Source organism: Macaca fascicularis, chromosome 6 (assembly GCF_037993035.2).
Source record: "Macaca fascicularis isolate 582-1 chromosome 6, T2T-MFA8v1.1".
Lineage (NCBI taxonomy): Eukaryota > Metazoa > Chordata > Mammalia > Primates > Cercopithecidae > Macaca > Macaca fascicularis.
Genome location: NC_088380.1, coordinates 15,469,770 through 15,490,000, shown reverse-complemented (window position 1 = coordinate 15,490,000; position 20,231 = coordinate 15,469,770). Strand labels below are relative to the sequence as shown.

At 41.8% G+C, this 20,231-nt stretch overlaps 1 protein-coding gene across 4 annotated transcripts in view; it reads left to right on the top strand.

Moving 5' to 3' along the window:
• ANKH (ANKH inorganic pyrophosphate transport regulator) overlaps positions 1–20,231 on the top strand; it is a 156,920-nt gene that overhangs the window by 40,057 nt on the left and 96,632 nt on the right. Inside the window, exon 2 of one of the 4 annotated variants that reach the window (XM_065546103.2) lies at positions 7,786–7,959. The exons of 2 other annotated variants lie outside the window; for them this stretch is intronic. The gene's annotated coding sequence lies outside the window, so the exon portion shown is untranslated. Of the gene's footprint in view, positions 1–2,189; positions 2,265–7,785; positions 7,960–20,231 lie in introns of all 4 variants that reach the window. One more of the 4 variants, XM_045393552.3, reaches the window with a different exon arrangement.

The window sequence follows — 20,231 nt, the reverse complement described above, 5'->3', positions numbered from 1 at the left end:
CAGCTGTAAATACTATAAAGGCCCCCTGTCATCCCCCAGGGGGATCATGGAACTGTGGATGATATCAGTTTCCGCAAATGTCATTCTAGTGCCTTGAGTCACCAGTGAACTCAACTACAGCAAGGTGCAGAGATATGAGAAACACAGAAAAGTTGCTTTATATTAGGCATTTAATGACTTAGCTAAGAGAGGCAAAATAATAATAAAAATGCCAAATAGGGGCATTTGTAGGCAGCTTTTCACTTAAGTAGCTCCTCATACAAACATTCGTGATGGGATGATATTTATTGAAACTTTAGAATTCCTCCAATAGGAATGCAGAGGGTTGGCTGGCTGTCCAATTCCAGTTTTGTGAAGTTTTCACATCCTTCGTTTTAGGGCTCCCTGTCACTCTCCAGGGTCTCCTGAGTTGGGCACCACAGTCCCACTTAGTAGAAAGCTGCATTTGTGACCCAGCCAGGAGCTGTTCAGCAGAAACTATCCTTGTACTCATTCTGAGCGACTCCAGAGGAAGTACCTGGGGCTGAAATTCAAAAAATTCTTTTTTTGCCCTTAAAAAAAAATGAATGATTTAACTGTCTATGAAGGCATACTGAGGAAGGGATTCTACATGGGGCATCTTGTGGAGTGACCAACTGACCCCGTTTGTCCAGGACCGAGGGTTTCCTGGGCTGTGACCCTCAGTCCTGAAGCCAGGCAAGTCCCAGGCAAAGCAGGACTGTTGGTGCCTTCTGGATGCCAAGAACCAGACTAGATGTTGGGGGTAAAGTGGTGAATCAGATTTAGTGTTTCACCAGTAGGGCCAGTGACATTCCTTTCTGGGCAGTGCTTGGGAAAATGGTCAGTGGAGAGGCAGTTTGAGAAAACAGACATACAAAATAGGGCTGCAGCCTGGAGCTCTCAAGCAGCTCCTTGCTGTCTTAGTCAGACTTGCTGTTATTCTCTTTCAGTTATGACCAAATTATTTTTCTAAGTTTCTAAGTTAGCAGTGTTGTTTTTTATTTCTAAGGCTGCACACACACATACACACACACACACACACACACACACACACACACTCCTGCTACCTCACAATGTTTAAATATCCAAGCCATCAGGGAATAACTTTCCAGCCACTTCCTTCCCTCGCTGCAGCCTAGGACTGTGTTTGGTTTGGACTCTTCCCGGCGCTAGGACACGTTTTCATTACCTCCTACTCATGCTGTCCCCACCTTCGGTTATTCCGGCCTGTGTGGGTGCATGTACTGGGCAGGAGGTAAGTCCAACATGGGGCAAGCCGCAGCAATGTCTTCTCAGTCTGAGATGGCTGCCAGGTGAGCCCAGGAATAAAAGAGGATGATTTTGAAAGGCAGCCTCAAATACACAGCAGGACTTCTGTGTAATAATTTTGCTTACTACCTTCACATAAAAAAATCTTGCTTCATAGTTGTCCATAGGTATGTGTTCAGTCTGTTGTGATGTTAGTGTATCCTCTAGTGAGATGCTTTCCAAGGTAAAACACTGGACTTTCTTCACATTAATTCATGCCTCCATCTCTCATACAGACAAAAGATAAGTGACTCTTCCTCTTGCCCAATCCAGAAATTGCAAAACCAGAATCAGAAGTAGAATATTGATAATTCCCTGGGTTTATATGAAATGGTTAATTTGCTAATATTGAGAATGGTTATCTTAGAGGCTAGGTTGATGTTTTGCTAGCTGAAATTATTATTCAGTTATGAGATTATAAACTCTGATGAAAACACAAAACTTATTCATGTGTTAACGTCTTCTGTTTATCCTGAGGATGGGAAGGAGAGATGATATTGATCTCAGGTGCCTGTCTAAAGAAAACGTAGGAAATGTGCAACAAGTCTTTTTATGTAATGATATTGTGATGAGGTTTTCTCGAGAGACTGCTTCTTGAGACACTCAAGATGTGTCGTGGTTGGGCAGCACTAGCCTGGCAGAAGTGAATTCTAGATCATATGTCAGGCATTTCTGTTGGTTTGCTGCACGAGACCAGGCAACTTGCCCAAATGCATTCTTCCTAAGCATTTGGTAGTTTATTTATAAAGTAAGAATTTGACACTTTTTTCTTTCATATCTCAGAACCTGTATTATTTGTAGAACTTTGACATTTTTCAGTAGAAGCTGAATCTTAACTGTGTAGCACATTCAGCTTTTGATTGTTTGATGAATTATTCTAGAAATTTGACCATCAAGCTTGAAGAAGGAGAACAGAGGGACTTCCGGCATCTGTATAGCAAAATAAGTACTTCTGGGTAAGCCTTTCTGGATTCTCTTGTTCTCTTCATTACAATGGACAGTAAGAGTCATCGATTAACAAAAACTGCAGTAGAGGTACATGCTTTGAAATTGCTGCTGCTGCTTCTTTTTTTCCTTTTTTTTTTTTTTTTTTTTGAGACAGAGTCTCTCTCTGTTGCCCAGGCTGGTGTGCAATGGCGCCGTCTAGGCTCACTGCAACCTCCACCTCCCAGGTTCAAGCGATTCTCCTGCCTCAGCCTCCCGAGGAGCTGGGATTACAGGTGCCCGCCACCACGCCTGGCTATTTTTAATAGAGACGAGGTTTCACCATGTTGGCCAGGCTGGTCTCGATCTGCTGACCACATGATCTGCCTGCCTTGGCCTCCCAAAGTGCTGGGATTACAGGTGTGAGCCACCGCACCCAGCCAGAAATTGCTTCTTCTGAATGTTACCATGTAAGGAATTCTCTTGAGTAATTCAGATCTTAAAGATATGTACCTATGACTTGGGCAAGGTTGTTTTCTAGCTTGTTCTTCTCCCTCTGATCTGGATATAGTGCCAGGGGATGAGCTTTATTTTAATACGCTAATATTTTCCAATTGTATGTCTAGAGTCCAGGCCATTAAATATATTTTCACAAGTAAATTTTCCATGTGGTGAGATTCTTATTAGAAGACATATTGCTGATGGTTTCATTCCATGGCATAGGTGTAAAGAACTGCATTATGGTATTAAAAAAAAAAAAAAAAAGACGAAAGAAAAGAAGAGGAAACTTTTTGTTGTTGTTTTTGTGTTTGTTTGTTTTTGAGACGGAGTCTCACTCTGTTGCCCAGGCGGGAGTCCAGTGGTGCAATCTCGGCTCACTGCAACCTCCACGTCCTGAGTTCAAGTTCAACCTCCATTCTCCTGCCTCAGCCTCCTGAGTAGCTGGGATTATAGGCACTTGCCACCATGCCTGGCTAATTTTTGTAATTTTTTTTTTTTTTTTTTAAGTAGAGACGTGGTTTCACCATGTTGGCCAGGCTGGTCTCAAACTCCTGACTTCAAGTGATCTGCCCGCCTCGGCCTCCCAAAGTGCTGGGATTACAGGCATGAGCCACCACGCCCAGCCAGAAGCTTGTTTATAATGTTAGGAAATACTCTTGCTTGACGTCCAAGCCGACCTGTCACACACGCCTCATCATGTGGTGAGATTACCATGGTTTCTTTTTCTAAATGGCATAAAGCACATGGTAGTGCTTAACATCAGAGTGTTGCAGCCACAGCCTAGAAACAAAGCAACATGTTTTAGTTTGTCTGTAATTGATGTGATTTATCTTATGCCAGAACAGGTGCCCACATGGGATGATCTGAGGTATGCAAATACTCTTCTTTATCCAAACACATATGGCTGCTACACCTACCTGGGAATGTTGCAAATTGTTGGCAATCAAGTTACCGTTTCAGATTATGGCATTGTCCCTGAAGGCCTCTGAAATAAAAGATAATCTGAGAGAAAGAGAACATTGATATAACGTGTCAGATCACTGAGTTATCAGCATTCAGTGAGTAGGATATCCCAAAAAAATAGGTCTTAGGACAGCAGTTTTGATACAAGGAGAAATACAACAAAGGTCCAAAAACCTCAATGATGCCCAGAGAGGATCCTTTAAGTTGGGAGCCCTAGGAAACCAAAGGAGGTGATAAGACACCCAATTGTCTGCTACCTGATGAGATACCTGGTTAACAAAGGAATGGGATGTGCCTGCAGCAGGGGCTTTGGGGATCCCTTATTGACAACCACAGCTTTCTTCGCAAGTATGTCTGGACTGACCCTGCATAACACTCTGGTGAATAATACCACAGCAGCGTGTCCCGGATGTGTGCATTTATCTTCAAAAGGCCTAGACTAGCAGCTGAGAATGTGGACTCTAGGGCTGGCTGGACTGCTATTTGCATCCACCCCCAGTTCATCAGCTTACCTTGGCTGTGCACCTGAGACAGATCACTTAAAATATTTGTTTTTACCTTCCTCAGCTGTAAGAAATACCTGGCTCAGAGGATTGTTGAGAAAATTACAAGGGCTAACATGTATATACAGTACTTAGAGCAGTGGCCCATGGTAAAAGTCTTAGGTGTTACTGTTACAGGAATATGTTAGAGTCACGCGTAAAGAAGAAGCAGCCATGGACTAGAGTGTGTGAACTGCCAGAGTGCACAGTGGTGATCGCTCAGCTGCTTAGCCCAGGTCGGTGAGATTCCTCAGAGACATTGGTTCTGCTGTACTCTAGGCCCTCCAAGTTCTTCACTGACTTTCAGCCTCTAGCCGGCAGGTGAGGGAAGAGGTTTGCTCAGGAGTTTTTGGAGACCAGACTTCCCACATTCTCACACTCTCAAAACTCCCACAGTCCATTGGCCAGAAGTGGTCACACGGCCCCACCTAACTGCAGGGGGATGTGGGAAACGCAGGTTAGCTGGGGGCCCAGGAAGCAGAGAAGAACGTGGATATTAGTCAGAACATATGGATAGCAAATCGATGGTTTTGACTTTGGTTTATGGTTTCACTCTAAAGCAGAAACATTTTTCAGTTTAATTTTAAAAATTAATATGAAAATCCGCTCTCTTACTTGGCATGCAACAGTCAAATTCCAGTGTTCATGCTGAAATTCAGCTGTGTTATCATTTCTGAATAAAATAATGAAAGCTAACATGTAGGGAGTGTTTGCCGTGTGCCAAAATACCAAGGACTTGACATACTTATTTGATCTTATTTAGTAAGATGAAATTAATTTGTTAATTCCCACCACAGCCCTTATGAAGTAGGTACCAGAATTATCCCCCTTTGACAGATGAAGAAACGGAATTACCAAAAAGGCATGAATCCAAATGACAAATATGAGTTGATGAAGAAGCACAAACAGGATGAGCAAAGCTGCTGGTTGGTCTTTTTTGCTGTCCCTTTAATCTGTAATCTGACAAGATTTGGTAGAGAGATAACTTAGTCACCAACTCTGTTTTCTTCCTTGGGAGACCAAATCCAGATATACAGCTTGAGACTTAATCCCATACGAGGTGTTCACCCTGCCTAATACAGCACCCATTAATTTGTCATGAGCTGGGTGGTGTGTCAAGAAAACCTAATACACACATGCATGGAAAAACACACATCAATGTGTACTTTAACTTATTTGCTTAGAGAAACATGCTATGGTTATTATCAGGTTAACCATGCATACATTGCGTTAGTCTGGAAAAGAGGTTTTAGTATCTTCACCACTGATACCTGTTTAGTTCGTCCTTGAAAAATTAATTAGGACCCTTACTTGGATCTGCGGTTAGTATTTAAATCGTAGATTGTATTTAGTTAGTTTTTAATACCAACTGCAGATTCAAGTGAGGGTTCTAACCCTAACCTCTAGATTTTAATTATAGAGGTTACGTAACATGTGTCACTGGTACTTGTGTTTTAATTTTTTGAGTATAGCACTATAGAAAGAAAAGATGAAGGCACAATTCTGTGAGCCCCTGTACATGGACAACATTAAGATTAGACACTTATTTTCTTAAGAGATTCTGCATGATCAGTTCAGATGAGTCAGCTCATTGCCGTCTTTATCAATTCCATAGATTTCAGGTTCCTGTAAGGCACTGAGATATGTTTATTAAAAGGCTTGAGGCTGGGCGTGGTGGCTCACATCTTAAGTCCCAGCACTTTGAGAGGCTGGTGCAGGAGGGTTGCTTGAGCCCAGGGGTTTAGGATCAACCTGGGCAACGTAGTGAGACCCTGTCTCTACAAAAAATATAAAAAGTAATCAGGCGTGGTGGTGCACACCTGTAGTCTTGGCTACTCAGAAGGCTGAGATGGGAGGATTGCTTGAGCCCAAGAGGTCAAGGCTGCAGTGAGCCGAGATGGTGCCACTGCACTCCAGCCTGGGCAACGGAGGGAGATCCTGTCTCAAAAAAAAAAAAAAAAAAAAAAAAAAAAAAAAAAGGCACCGAGAAGTAGATTAAACAGATGTCAGATAGAAGCAGTGGATGTATAGTAGTACAAAGAGTTTTGATAGGCCATGGAATAGCTGAGTAGTTAGAATTTCTGTGTACCAGCGTACCTTAAAGACTTTCGGCCAAGCCACAAGGCAGTTGGGTATTTGCCCAGTTGTTTTTGTGTGTCCTCATGTGTCTTTTGAAAATCTTGGTAATGGTAGCCGAATGAGGGAAGCACCTATTCTTCAATATTTGTCTTTTCTTTTCCGCACTGTTTTGTTTCAGTTTTATGAAAACATAGGGAACAATTAGGCAGACTGTCCATCTGTCTATTGCTAACAGGTGATAATCTCTTGCCTTTACCTCTAGATCTAAAACCATTTTCCACTGTGCAAAGTTAGAATATTCTTTATCACATTTGTTCTTCAAAGTTATTTTCATTGCGTTGAGAAAGTGATATTACTCACCTTTTGGGGTGTATAACCAGAGCTGTCGGAGGTGGGAGGCCACTGATATGCCCCCTGACAGGCCAAGCAAAAGTCAGGAGTAGGCAGGAAATAGAAGTATCAGGGCTGACTCCTTGGGCTGTAAATGGTGGTAATTTAATGGGGACTTCAGACTTGGGACCTCAGCATCACATTGGGAACCAGGAGTGTTGGCAGTTGTTCCTGTCAGCTGATGAAATGATCTCACAAACTGCAGAACTGTTCATTGTATTTATTAACTTGTATTGTTTGGAAATGACTGCTTATTTTGTATTATGATTAACATAACACAGCTATTCTCATTCTGTGAACCAATATTGAGGGTACCCTTTGATTCTATGGCACATTGAATCTAAAACACTGTTGTGTTTTAGAATTCGTGACCGTGAACATTCCTTCCTAATTTAAATGCAACTTAAATTAACATTAAAAAAGAAACCGCTTTTTTATATCTCTATTATTGGAAAAAATCACCCAGTCATTATTGCCCTTTAGGCTTCTAGTCCAGTTTTGGTTTTTATTTTCAAACGAGAATACGTTGTATGCAGCAGACATGTCATTTCTAGGCTAGGTCTGCTCAACTCACTTGACTAATTTTTTTTTTTTCCAAAAAAATCTGAAACATAAATCACTTTTAATTTTTTCCTATTTACATTTCATCAGAGACTGTTTTTTTTTTCCTTCTTTCAAGGAAGGATGGTCCTGCTGGGAACAGATTGTTTCAGCCTCTATAGCTGTGGGGATAAAATGTCATGGTGATGGGTTTTTGTCTGCAGTCACAGCTATCTGAGGGCTCTGCAGACTCTTGGTTGGGGTAAGGTATTCTTGCATACCACGTACTTGTGCAGTGGGTTTCTCTCTGCTGCCTGTTTATCTGGGCAGCAGCACCACAGGGAGAAAGAAAGATTTGTTTGTTTGTTTTTTGAGATGGAGTCTGTCTTTGTCACCTAGGCTGGAGTGCAGTGGTGTGATCTCCACTCACTGCAACCTCTGCCTCCTGGGTTCAAACCTCAACCCTCCTGCCTCAGCCTTCTAAGCAGCTGAGATTACAGGCATGCCTGGCTAATTTTTATATTTTTATTGGAGACAGGATTTCACCATGTTGGCCAGGCTGGTCTCGAACTCCTGACCTCAAGTGATCCACCCGCCTTGGCCTTCCAAAGTGCTGGGATTATAGGCGTCAGCCACCGCACCCTGCTGAAGAAAGGTTTAAATGTGGAAATGACTTCTCATGCGTCAGAGGCTGTGAACTTGAAAGTCATTTGTGAGTTTCGATCTCCAGTTTGCTTGAAAATACCCACTTTTTCTCTCTCAGTCTCCCAATTCCTGAATTATTTCTAGAAGGATCACCCACTCACACACCATGCTATGATTGCCTTCTTGCTATACAATGTTGTAAATTGTTCATTTCCACTGCAAATTGTTCATTTTATAAACAGGATCTCTCCTTTCTAAAAGTTCTTTTTATTTTAAAATTGTTGTTGTTATTCCTGATATTCTGGGAGATAGAGACACTGATATTTCAGTGACTCACAGTTCAAAGCACTTATGACTAATAAAATAAATGAACTAAACTTATTTTCTTGTCATATAAGTATAAAATAGTATATATTAGGCTTTCTGACTACTCATGGAACTGTTACCAGTAAACACTGAAGTTCACACTTTGCCCATTTTAACAAATATAGTGTCAGAAGTGTAGTTGAATGTTTGGTTTTATTTAGTGTTATAAAATTAAATAATAGTGTATTTTATATTACCAAGTCCAGATAACCTTAAATTAATTATAGTATTAGTAATGTTTAATGGCAGGTTCTTAGAGCACAAGAAAAGGGCAAATGTGGTTTTCATGTATTTCTGAGATTTGAGTATTTGTGGTCGTGAAATTTCTGTTGTCTATTGGCAGAGTTTTTACTATTGTGGTTAACATTGCTTCTGAATGCGTGCTGTATGTCATGAAAAATGAAGGCCACTACCTTTTTATATACAATAAAAAGATTGCATAACAGAGTTGAATCCTTATTTGAGCAGATGGGCCCAATGTAGGGTCATTATGTGATTCTGCTGGTAGTGCTATTTCTGAAGTGTGAAATATTCATTCTGTTCAGATGGCTAGGAAAAACAGCCTCCTGCAAGGAAGTGTCTCATGCAGCTGTCCAACAGAAGTAATGTGAGCTACGTATATAACTTAAAATTTTCTAGTAGCCTTATTTAAAAATTAAAAATAGTTAAAATTTTTAGTACTATATTTAACTCAGTATGTCCAAATACTATTATTCCTGTATGTCATCAAAATACAATTATTATTGAGCTATTTCTTCTTTTTCTGTACTGAGTCATGGAAATCTAGTGTGTTCACATACAACACATCGCAGTTCAGACTAGCCACTTTTCAAATGCTCCTAGCTGCCTGTCATCCAGGTTGCTGTATTGGACAGCAAGGTCCATCAATGGCTTGACTGCAGCTTCAGAGAGGAGAAAGAAAGGGATCATGTGAAATGTCTGTTCCCTTGCAGAAAACTAAATGTCAGATCTTGAAAAGGAAAATGTTGACAGAACTGTCTGGAAAATATAACCTTCTGATGTTTATTTGCACAGATCAAATGCTGTTCCGTAGCAGGGTTTAACTTTATTTTTATGGAAAGAAAAAAAAAAAAAAAGACGCAAACACTGATCTAATGTTAGTCATTTCCTAAAGGAAATTAAAAATCCACATCAGAGGGCCTTAATGTAAAGGATTCCTTTTTTCACTCATTTATCTGGTTCTGCTGTTGCCATAGCCACATGGATGGGATGTGGCAGAAATTAAAGACTCCAGTTATAGTCACAGTGCTTTCTTTAGTTAACAGACTACTTTTCAGCCAAAGGCTGTTTTTACTGTATCAAGCTTTTTCCCCTGAAAATGTGGAAGTTTTGCTTAGTGAATGTTTATGTTTTGGTTTAGTATGGGCAGTGGAAAGATGGCACATTAATGCCATTTCAAATGCTTCAAAGCCCTTACAGCAAGTATAAACCATAATTACCAGAAACAGTCAGTGTTAATTCATAACCGGCACATGTCACAGAGTCTTTGTCTGATTGGGTTTTCCTCCCTCTGATCTGGAATACGGACTGTTTTATGTCTTTCCATTTTCAGAGTAAAAGAGCCGTTACTGTAATTCTAAGTAAGATGATAACATACTGTGTCTTCCTGGCCAATTTAAATGGTTGTTGTCAACCAAATGGCCCTCATTTTGAAGAAACTGACCTTTGGGTTTATTACTGTTGATTGGGAAGGAAGTTTTGCTAGATTATTACCCTCAAGGGATTGGTAATAGAGGCATGTTCTCAGAATTAACTTGGAAGGTATCTACAAACTCACACATCTATCATTTATATGATGTTGGGCTTTAATAAGGTCTTGGCATGTTTTGAAGTTTAATAACTGAAAATTTTTTTTTTTTTTTTTGGAGACAGAGTCTCATTCTGTCACCCAGGCTGGAGTACAATGGCATGATCAGGGCTCACTGCAGCCTCCATCTCCCAAGCTCAAGCAATCCTCCCACCTCAGCTCCCTTGAGGTGTAGGGCCTGCAGTGTTACCACCACCCCCAGCTAATTTTTTTGTATTTCTAGTAGAGACAGGTTTTCATCATGTTTCCCAGGCTGGTCTCGAACTCCTGGGCTTGAGAGATCCACCTGCCTTGGCCTCCCAGAGTGCTGGGATTACAGGCGTGAGCCACTGCACCCGGCTGTAGTAACTTAAATTTTTCATATGGTCGAAACTGACAAGAATTCTCTCCTTTACCAAATTTTAGTTAGGCTCCCCTGAGCCTTCTTCTTAACCTTCTGTGTCTCTCCCTCCTGGTCTGCCTTTAGCAAGAATTCTTCCAAGTCAGTTTAGTGGGAATCCTCCTACCCTTGGTATCTGATTACCCTTAATATCTGATCAAGTTCCTCATTCCCTCACCCTTGATGTTAGGCCTTTGGCCTGCCCTCAGCAGGAATCCTGTTAGGTGAGTTTTGTAAGAATCTCCGTACTTGTGATGTCTCCTCTTAGTAATTTTCCATCCACCAAGCCCCTCACTCTGCTTGTTGGCTGTCATTCTCCCTTGTTCTTGTATTCAGAATTGAGCTCCATCTCTCCCCTATCGCAATAGTCCCAAATAAAGTCTTCCTTACCATTTTAACAAGTGTCAGAGTAACTTGTTTTCTATGACAAAATAATAAGTTGCATAGAAAGCCCATGTATTAGCCCTTTAGGACAATTTTATTGTAAAATGGTACAGAGTAAGTTCTTATTTCATCTCATTTACGAAACTAAGAAAACACTATATTAGGCAGGCTAAAATAAACTCTGTGGTTAGAACTGAAGTTTATATTTACTTAGAAAATTCATTGTTTATTACTGTTATATTATGTGGACATTTTATTATGCTTACAACCAAAGTGCAAAATCTAAAATTTTATAAAATACTTTCTTATAAAATACTGGTTTCTCTCTAGTCAGAATTATTTCTACAGGAGTGAGATCTTAATTTACACCACAGTGTTTGGTCCAAAATATGTGGGCATGTATCTCCCGTTGGCATTATATACTGAGTTGCAAAGGTTGTTAGAGATTAGGCTTAATGTTGTTGTTGTTGTTGTTTTCTGAGGCAAGGTTTCACTCTGTCATCCAGACTGTAGTGCAGTGGTGCCATCTCAGCTTACTATAGCCTCGACCTCCCAGGTTCCAGGGATCCTCCCTCCTCAGCCTCCCAAGTAGTTGGGACTATAGGTGCACACTACCATGCCTGGCTCATTTTTGTATTTTTGGTAGAGACGAGGTTTTGCCATGTTGCCCAGGCTGGTCTTGAATTCCTGGGCTCAAGAGATCTACTGTCCTCAGCCTCCCAAAGTGCTGGGATTACAGGCGTATGTCACTGTGCCCAGCGGAGGCTTAATGTATTTTAATCCACTTGTAAGAAGGCAATGGGAGCTTGCAACGAAAGTAGCTCTTTCTATAGCAGACTGAAATAAAGGTGATACAGAATTACTCTGTAACATTATCGAACCACTTTTACTGCAGAGAGGACCTCCTTGTAGAAATGTTGGCCCCCACCCAGAGGGCTTATTGAATAAAGAAAGTCCAGGCCCTCACCGCAGATTTTCATGACTGCATTACAGCAGTGTAGTCCCACATGGGTGCCTGGACTTGTGTATCAACCTGTTTTCTGCCCATATGTCTTTCCTGAATGCTTATTTTATGAGTTATGCAAGAGAAAGAGAAAGGTTGAGACAGCAGAATAAAAGGCAGTTCCAGGGTTTCATTTTTTCGGAAGATAATTTTGGAAACTCCCCAGAGAGTTACTTTCCAGGAAGACATCAGCTCTTTCTGGACACTGGACCACAGTGCCATTCACGCCAGATGAGGGGTAGCTCGTGCTGGCAACCCAGGCATTAACTCTGTATTCAGAGTTGAGCCTTTGGCGCTTTATGGTGAAGCCGCTTTCAATCTCTATGTCAAAACCTTAGTAGATTTCTGTTTAGTTGTTTTTAGAGTACAGTGTTGTATTATTTCAGAAAATTAGCTTTTTTCAAAAGTAGCTCTTAGCAGCGATTCAATATAAGTTCTAGGTTAAGGTCTTTGCTGAAGGTATCCTCTAGTAAGTGTCCATTGTGTGCGCATTTCAAAGAGTCGGAGACCAGAATGATGAGGTTTCAGTGAAGCTTTTTATTTCTTTGTAAAAGAATCAAGGGCAGAATTGCTATGTTTCCATTAGAAGTGGCAACCTTGAGACTAGGGTTGGTGTGGAAGCCCAGTGTGCACACAGAAATCTAATTCTTTTTTCTGCTTCTGCCTTTTTTTTTTTTTTTTTTGAGATGGAGTTTCGCTCTTGTCGCCCAGGCTGGAGTGCAATGGCACAATCTCAGCTCACTGCAACCTCTGCCTCCCGGATTCAAGCAATTCTCCTACCTTAGCCTCCTGAGTAGTTGAGACTACAGGTGCCCGCCACCATGCCTGGATAATTTTTTGTATTTTTAGTAGAGAGAGGGTTTCACCATGTTGGCCAGGCTGGTCTCGAACTCCTGACCTCAGGTGATCCACACCTGCCTCAGCCCACCAAAGTGTTGGGATTACAGGCGTGAGTCACTGTGCCCAGCGGCTTCTGCCTTATTAAAAAAAAAAAAAAAAAGATGGAATAGCACCAAGAGGGAGAGGAGGAGAAGGGAAGGTAGGACTTTCTCCTACTGATCCTGCTGGAGAGTTTAAGACTTAAATATGGAGTATGGGCAAATCCTGGGCTTCCACGTGGAATAAGGTAGGTGAGAGAAAAGAACTAAAGGTTTCATCAGGATGCGTGGTGAATTATAACCAGTATGGGTAGACTAATGAGATAAGTGACAGATACTCCTAGCCATTGGGTTTTTTTCCTTTCTTTTTCCTTTTCTTTGTTTTTTCTTTTTCTTTTTTTTTTTTTTTTTGAGACAAAGTCTTGCACTGTCACCCAGGCTGGAGTTCCGTGGTGCAATCTCAGCTTACTGCAATCTCCACCTCCCCGGTTCAAGCCTCCCGAGTAGCTGGGACTACAGGCCCATACCATCATGCCTGGATAATTTTTGTATTTTTAGTAGAGATGGGGTTTTGCCGTGTTGACCAAGGCCATTGGTTACTTTAAATCTTGCTTTTTCGTTTTTGCATTAGCTTTTACACTAAAATTGTTAACTCCCCCTTATAGTGAACCCTTTATTCTTTACAGTGAAAGAGAGGGTTGACACAGCTCTCTCCAGGTGAATCCTATATCTGTAGGTTATGTAGCCATGTCAGAGGGAACATTCTCTAGACAGAATACCTTTTACTTCTTTTTTTTTTTTTTTTTTTTTGAGACGGAGTCTCGCTCTGTCGCCCAGGCTGGAGTGCAGTGGCCGGATCTCAGCTCACTGCAAGCTCCGCCTCCCGGGTTCGGGCCATTCTCCTGTCTCAGCCTCCTGAATAGCTGGGACCACAGGCGCCCGCCACCTCGCCCGGCTAGTTTTTTGTATTTTTTAGTAGAGACGGGGTTTCACCGTGTTAGCCAGGATGGTCTCGATCTCCTGACCTCGTGATCTGCCCGTCTCGGCCTCCCAAAGTGCTGGGATTACAGGCTTGAGCCACCGCGCCCGGCTGCCTTTTACTTCTTCACACTTGTGAACCTAAACATCAGAAGTGATGGCAGGTGTCACACTTTATCAAGTCAAGTCTGTCTTCTTGACTGGTTCTGTATACAGCAGGAGGATTGAGGAGTAAGGAGAAAGCTGGTCTCTGGGGAGCACAGAGTATATGACTGGGAGAAGATTCATTTAACATGACAATTGTATTCCATCTCATCCATCTCATGGTAATTCAGAAACACCTATAGTCCTTCTTAAATTCACCAGGATTTTTGTTTTCTCTTTCACCCCTTTTTGCCTTTCTTATTTTCATCCTTCCATTTCACTCATTTCCACTCATGTCTAGCAGTTTCTATCCTTTTCTTTCCTAGCTTTTAGTGTCACACATAGAAACCTACCACCATCAACGAGCCTCACGTGTGGTCAGACAGCCTCTGACACATCCACACAGGGCTGCCAAAATGCACCACAGAAAGCCAAACAGAATCAGTAAGCTTTGATTCATCATTTCTACCCTGTGGTGCCCAATCCTAGACTCTTGCACGATACATCCTTTCCATCTGCCTATTTGGCAAAAACAACAGAAAAATGGGAGCTCATGTCTAAAAGAATTGAAGCACTTTATTCAGTGAAATATTTGAACTTAGAAAACGCCATGGTATGGGATCATCAAAGCGATTATGTTATTTTTTAATTTAAAAATTGTATCCAACAGCAACTCACGGCAATCATCTAAAAAGGCTGAGATCTGTGCAACGAGGTAAAAGTACGAGCTCCCAGTCCCTGGTCCTCCCTTTGGTCACATCCCAAATGAGTGTTTTTCTTTTCCCCGTTGGAGAGTTTGCCATCATGTTCATCCTGGCCAAAGCTTGTAGCTTGCAGTGTTGACTGTCCTGCCTCTTGGTTGGGTGAATTTTTGAGAAGCTTTTCTTGGTGCCAGACCAACCTGTTACAGAGACTCTACTGAAGAACAGTCAGGTGTACTTGACACGAACATTCCAAGAAAGTCCGCTGAAACACTAGCCTCTTGAAAATATTGATGTCGGAATAAAAACCTTTTGTGAGAGAATAGAGCCAGAAACAGTAGTCATCTCCAAGGCTTTTACATCGCTTTTATAAGATGATCGTGATTTATTCTCCCTTCTGAGTTTGACAAGTTCGAATGGAATCATCCCCTTCCTCTCATGCTGGGTCCTGTTCCTCTCTGACACTCCAAGTCACTCTCTGATGCTACATCAGGTCATTCAAATAAAAGGATTGTGAGAAAAAAGAATCATCCACACAACAATTTGAGGTTTAGAGGAAATTACAGTTAGACCCATTTGAAGCGGCTTCTCTCTCTTTTCTTAAAGCTTCTAAACCAATCTTCTTTGATTTTGCATGTGAGGATACTGAGTCCTGCAGAGGTCACTCGGTGAAGGTGACGCTCAGGCATCCTCTCCTAAGCCAGTGACCTCTGTCCTCTGCCCTTCAACCTTTTTAGATCAACAAAGTAAAGAAAAATGTTTTTGGGTTTGGAAAAGAAAGGAATTTAGCATAATGTGCTCTCCCCATTAGAATGGCAACTAGGATGTTTTGTAGGTCAGGAATACTTATTCTTCAGCTTATCCCCGGTGCTTAGTCAAACTGATATGCCAAAAAATGTCTTTAGCTGGAAACCAGGATTGGACAATCTAGTAAACAAGGATGAGCAAACAGAAAAATAGGGGCTGGAATTCAGAATGGTCATTCACAACAATAACCTGCCCACCTTGGCCTGGTCTGGCTTGCTAGCCAGCACCCTTGATCTGTGCCTTAAGAGTCACTAGACTCCGCCATGCAAAATTCCCAATCGTGTTTGACTTGTATTTGGCAGTATTAAGTCTCTGCATTGGCCAGTGCCTCTGTGCTCCTGGACACTTGTGGTCATGGTGTCTGTGTGGCTCATGGGCCCTACCTTTGTATGTATACTTTGGCATTCCTTTTTCTATTTGTCTGGGGTGGCCTGGGTGTGGTTACTATTGCATAAAGGATACTCCTTCGTAGGGACTAATGAGTACTTTGTCATCCATGAGAACTGACTTAGGCACAAGAAGCAAAGAACTAGCACAGCACTGGGGAAGTGTAGAAACCATGGGGTTCCCTGGAGACCCCGGTGGACCTCCACATCATCCATATTTTTAGAATGATCGACGGGAGAAAGTAAGTGGTAAAATAGCTAAGATTGCAGGTGACAAGAATGACTGTGAATGAACAATTTCAAGGCAGTGGCAGTGTTCTTGTTACTCAAACACAAGTATATCCATACACACTCACATGCATACAGATGAGCTGCAGCCCAGACACCTGTTAACTAGTGGGTTTATGGGGGGAAATCTCTCTCATTACCGCACAGTGGGCATTAATTTTTAAATCCTCATATGCAGAAAAATCGGGAGACTTGCCTGTGGTCTCTTGAAGACATCAGCCCAGAGTTTCTGCTACGGTTCAGTAGGTATCATTAGGTGGAGGATATTGCAAGTGAAACAAAATGTTCACTTACTTTTCTAGAAAGCCACAGACCTAGAATATTCTACACAGTTTACAGAATTACAGAATTTTCAGAGAGGGACAGGTGACATGTTCAAAAGGACAGAGACACAATGCTGGTGGGTAAGAACCAATTTCAAGGCTCAGGACTCCTCAGACGGGAAAGGCGAAGGCTCTGTTAAACATTCCAACTCTGTTTTGAAATACGGATAGAGTAAAAGAGCCTTGTTTAGTACAATATTGGCTTTCTGAAATTAGGACCCCTGTTCCCAAACTTGTGAAATTTGAAGGAAGTAAACTTTTATTTAGAGAGAGGAGGAAGGGAGAGAAAACCGGATTGACTCCAAGAGGTGCTGTAGGTTGACAGTGTGCACTCTTCAGATAGCTTCTGAGATGGATTGGTCCAAGGTATGTCCTTGAGTCTGAGTCAAGGAATGCCATGAGACACACCTTAGTGCTGGAAACAGACTACTGAATTGCAAAATAAAATAAAAAGCATCTGACTTAATTTATCCACTCTGGGTCCATTTAGTTACATTTTAATTTTAATTTTTTGAGACAAGGTCTCACTGTGTTGCCCAGGCTGGAGTATGGTGGCACAGTCATGGCTCACTGCAGCCTCAGCCTCCCAGGCTCAAGCCATCCTACCCCCTCAGTCTCCTGAGTAGCTGGGACCACAGATGTGTCCCAGCATGCATCACTAATTTAAAAACATTTGTTTCCGTAGAGACAAGGTCTTGGTATGTTGCTCAGGCTGGTCTCAAGCTCCTGAGTTCAAACAGTCCTTCTGCCTCAGCCTCCCAGAGTGCTGGGATTACAGGCGTGTGCCACCGCACCCAGCCTACTTACATTTTTTAATACCTGCTATTCGCCAGAAGCTGAACTGATACGTCGATGACATACACCAGTCTCCTGCCCTCACATTATTTATGATCTAGTGGAGGAGACAAAGATAAATAACGATAAAGCTATATGAGAATGAAATAAATGTTCAAATGTCGTGCAGAGAATAACAATTGTCTGTGAAAACATTGGGAAAAGGGATCTTTGATTCTGGTGTGAGAGATGGAACGCTGTCTCAACGACGTTAGCATCTGAACTTGACCTTGAAGAATAAGAAGAACTGGGATAAGGTGGAAATTAGGAGGGAGGAGTGTCTAGCCTGAGAAATCTGTCTGAGCCAGGGAGAGGAGAAGTGGCAGGTGTGATGCTTGGGGACTGGCAAGTTGTCAGGGGAAGCCAGAACATAGGATGCCAGAACATTGGTGGGAGAGGAAGCTGGAAGAATATGGCACAGATCATCTGTGGCAGGAGTTTAGCCTCACGTTGTAGGGGTAAGAGTCCTTAATGGGTTCTGAAGATGGAGGTGGCTTGATCTTGTCCATGTTTTACGAAGATGATGGCTGGAGCAATGGTGAGAAGCAATGGAGAGCTGAGAGGTAGAGCTGAATTGATGACTGTGGCAGACACAGATTAGGGGCCAGGTCCCAGTGAAGCTTAGCCTCTGATAGACGCCGTGGGCAGGGGCTGCAGTAAGGACCCAGGCATTGACGGTCACTGTGGCACACGTCGGTACAGATCATCTTCACATTGGGGGTTTCCAGGATCACCTCCACGCTACAAAGCTGAGGACGCTGTTGCACATTTTAATTTGTTTTTCTCCTCCTTTTGTTTTTGTGTGTGTGACTCTTCTGTATTTATATTTTGGCCAAAATAACTCTTTAAGAGCCATTGGAACTTAACATTTCTCTATGGCATTCAGGTAACAATTCACATTACTAATCTGCAAGTACTTTTGCCAATACCCTGTGAGTATCTATGGGCCTATCTTTAACACCATCCTGTATCATCCCAAAACCTTTACTGCATTGAGAAATAGGTTCTGCTAATAAAGACCCATTCAACCATGCTTTTTTCTTTCGTTCTTTCTTTCTTCTTTTTTTTTTTTTAATAGCCATTTCTCTCTGTTGCCCAGGCGGAGGTGCAGTGGCCTGATCATAGCTCACTGTAACCTTGAACTCTTGGGCCCAGGTGATCCTCCTGCTTCAGCCTCATGAGTAGCTAGGACTACAGGTATGTGCCACCATGCCCAGTTTATTTTTTAATTTTTTGTAGAGATGGGGTTTCACTGTGTTGCTCAGGCTGGTCTCAAACATCTGGCCTCAAGTGATCCTCCCACCTTAACCTCCCAGAGTGCTTCAACCATATGTTAATATGACCAGGATAATTACATTGAATAAAAAGAAAGTGTAGGACTCTGCTTATTTTATTACTGTAGTAGCACTCATTTGAGGCTGCCTTGTATTTACATTGGTTTATTGCATGTCTGTTTCTAGATAGACAGTCAATTACTTGAGTACAAAGATTGTACTTTATTTGTCTTTCAGTCGGCTCCTGTGTTAAAGAAAAAATTATTCTGACACTTACTAAAACCGTAAGGAAGACTTTATTAATAGGATTCTTGCTGAAGGCAGGCCAAGGGCATAGACACCAAGGGCGGAAGATAAGGAACTTGATCAGTTATCAAGGGTGATCAGATATCAGGAGTGCGGGGATTCTGGCTAAACTGACTTAGCAGGATTATTGCTATGAATAAGCAGGCTGAAGACAGGGCTCAAGGGCAAGGAAGAGGGCTCAGAGGGGCCCCATTAAGGTTTGCTCAAGGAAGAGAGTCTTTGTCACCCCCAAACCACGGCTCGTTACATGTATTAAAACTGGAAAAACATGTAGTTACGGGGTGGAGTGTTCTGTAATGCCCATGCAAAATTTGTTTCCAGATCAGGAAGCCTCACAGGAGACTGTGTCATCATAGTCAGGGGGACACTCAGCAAAGGAGGTGGCCAGTGCGTTAACAGGTGCAGAGGAAAGAGGGTTTTGAGAGTGTGGTCCCCATCAGACACATTTGCTCCAAACTTGACTACTCAGTTTACTTATATTTTGGTAAAAAAAAAAACAATAAGTTTGGGGTTTTGGTTTTAATTTGAGAAAGCCTCAACCCTTAAAGGTAAATCTGTTTTCCCTTGGTTGTTTTTCAAACTTATTAGGATCCTTTCTTTTATTCTGTTTTTGTTTGTTTGTTTGTTTCTTTTTTAAGATAAATACTTTTAACAGAAACAACTACCTTCAGGATCCAGTGATTAAAAGTAGCTCAGCAAGAATTTTATAAAGGAAAATAAATAGAGAGGGAAGAATGGACTGTGATAGTACCATGAATTGAAGTAGGACGATAGATTATTTTCTACATTGAGACTTTTAAAAGTTGCTTCCAATGAGCCACAGTGGTGTTATTAATTTGTCCTGTGGTCTTCAGACCTTGAAGGCTTAAGGGTAGAAGAACTGAATTAAGGTGGGTAATATCAAGCGTGGAATCTTTATGAAAAGGTAAATGAGGCATCCCAGCCCGGGTGCCTTGCCGCCATGGCTAATTTCATTGTTTTGCTTGGAAAAGGATTAATTGCTCAGGAATTTTTTTAGCAGAAAACAGGAACTTAAGAGAAAGCAGTAAAGTTCTTCTTTGAGTTAGACCCTAGAGACTACTAGCAAAGATGTTCTGAGGTTTCATCTGAAATTGAAATATGTTAAAATGTTAGGAAACTAAAATCAAGTGGATCGAACATCAGTATTTTCAATATTCTTTTTGTTATTGTCATATCACAGAAGGTTGTTTGTACTTGGGGACAGCATGTACCATAATCAGAATGCTCTTAAGCGGTTAGTTCCAATAGTACACACCCAGCAGGCAATTCAAAAGGACCTACAGTATACTGGGATTTTTATTAGCTGAAACCAGCTATCCTGCCTCCCACTGACGTCATACAATTGCACATGGAGGCTTCTTGTGGAAAGTGTGTGTCTGAGTGGCCAGTGGAAAGGTCAGAGAACAGTCCTGGTGCCTATTAAGACCCCACAGGTTTCT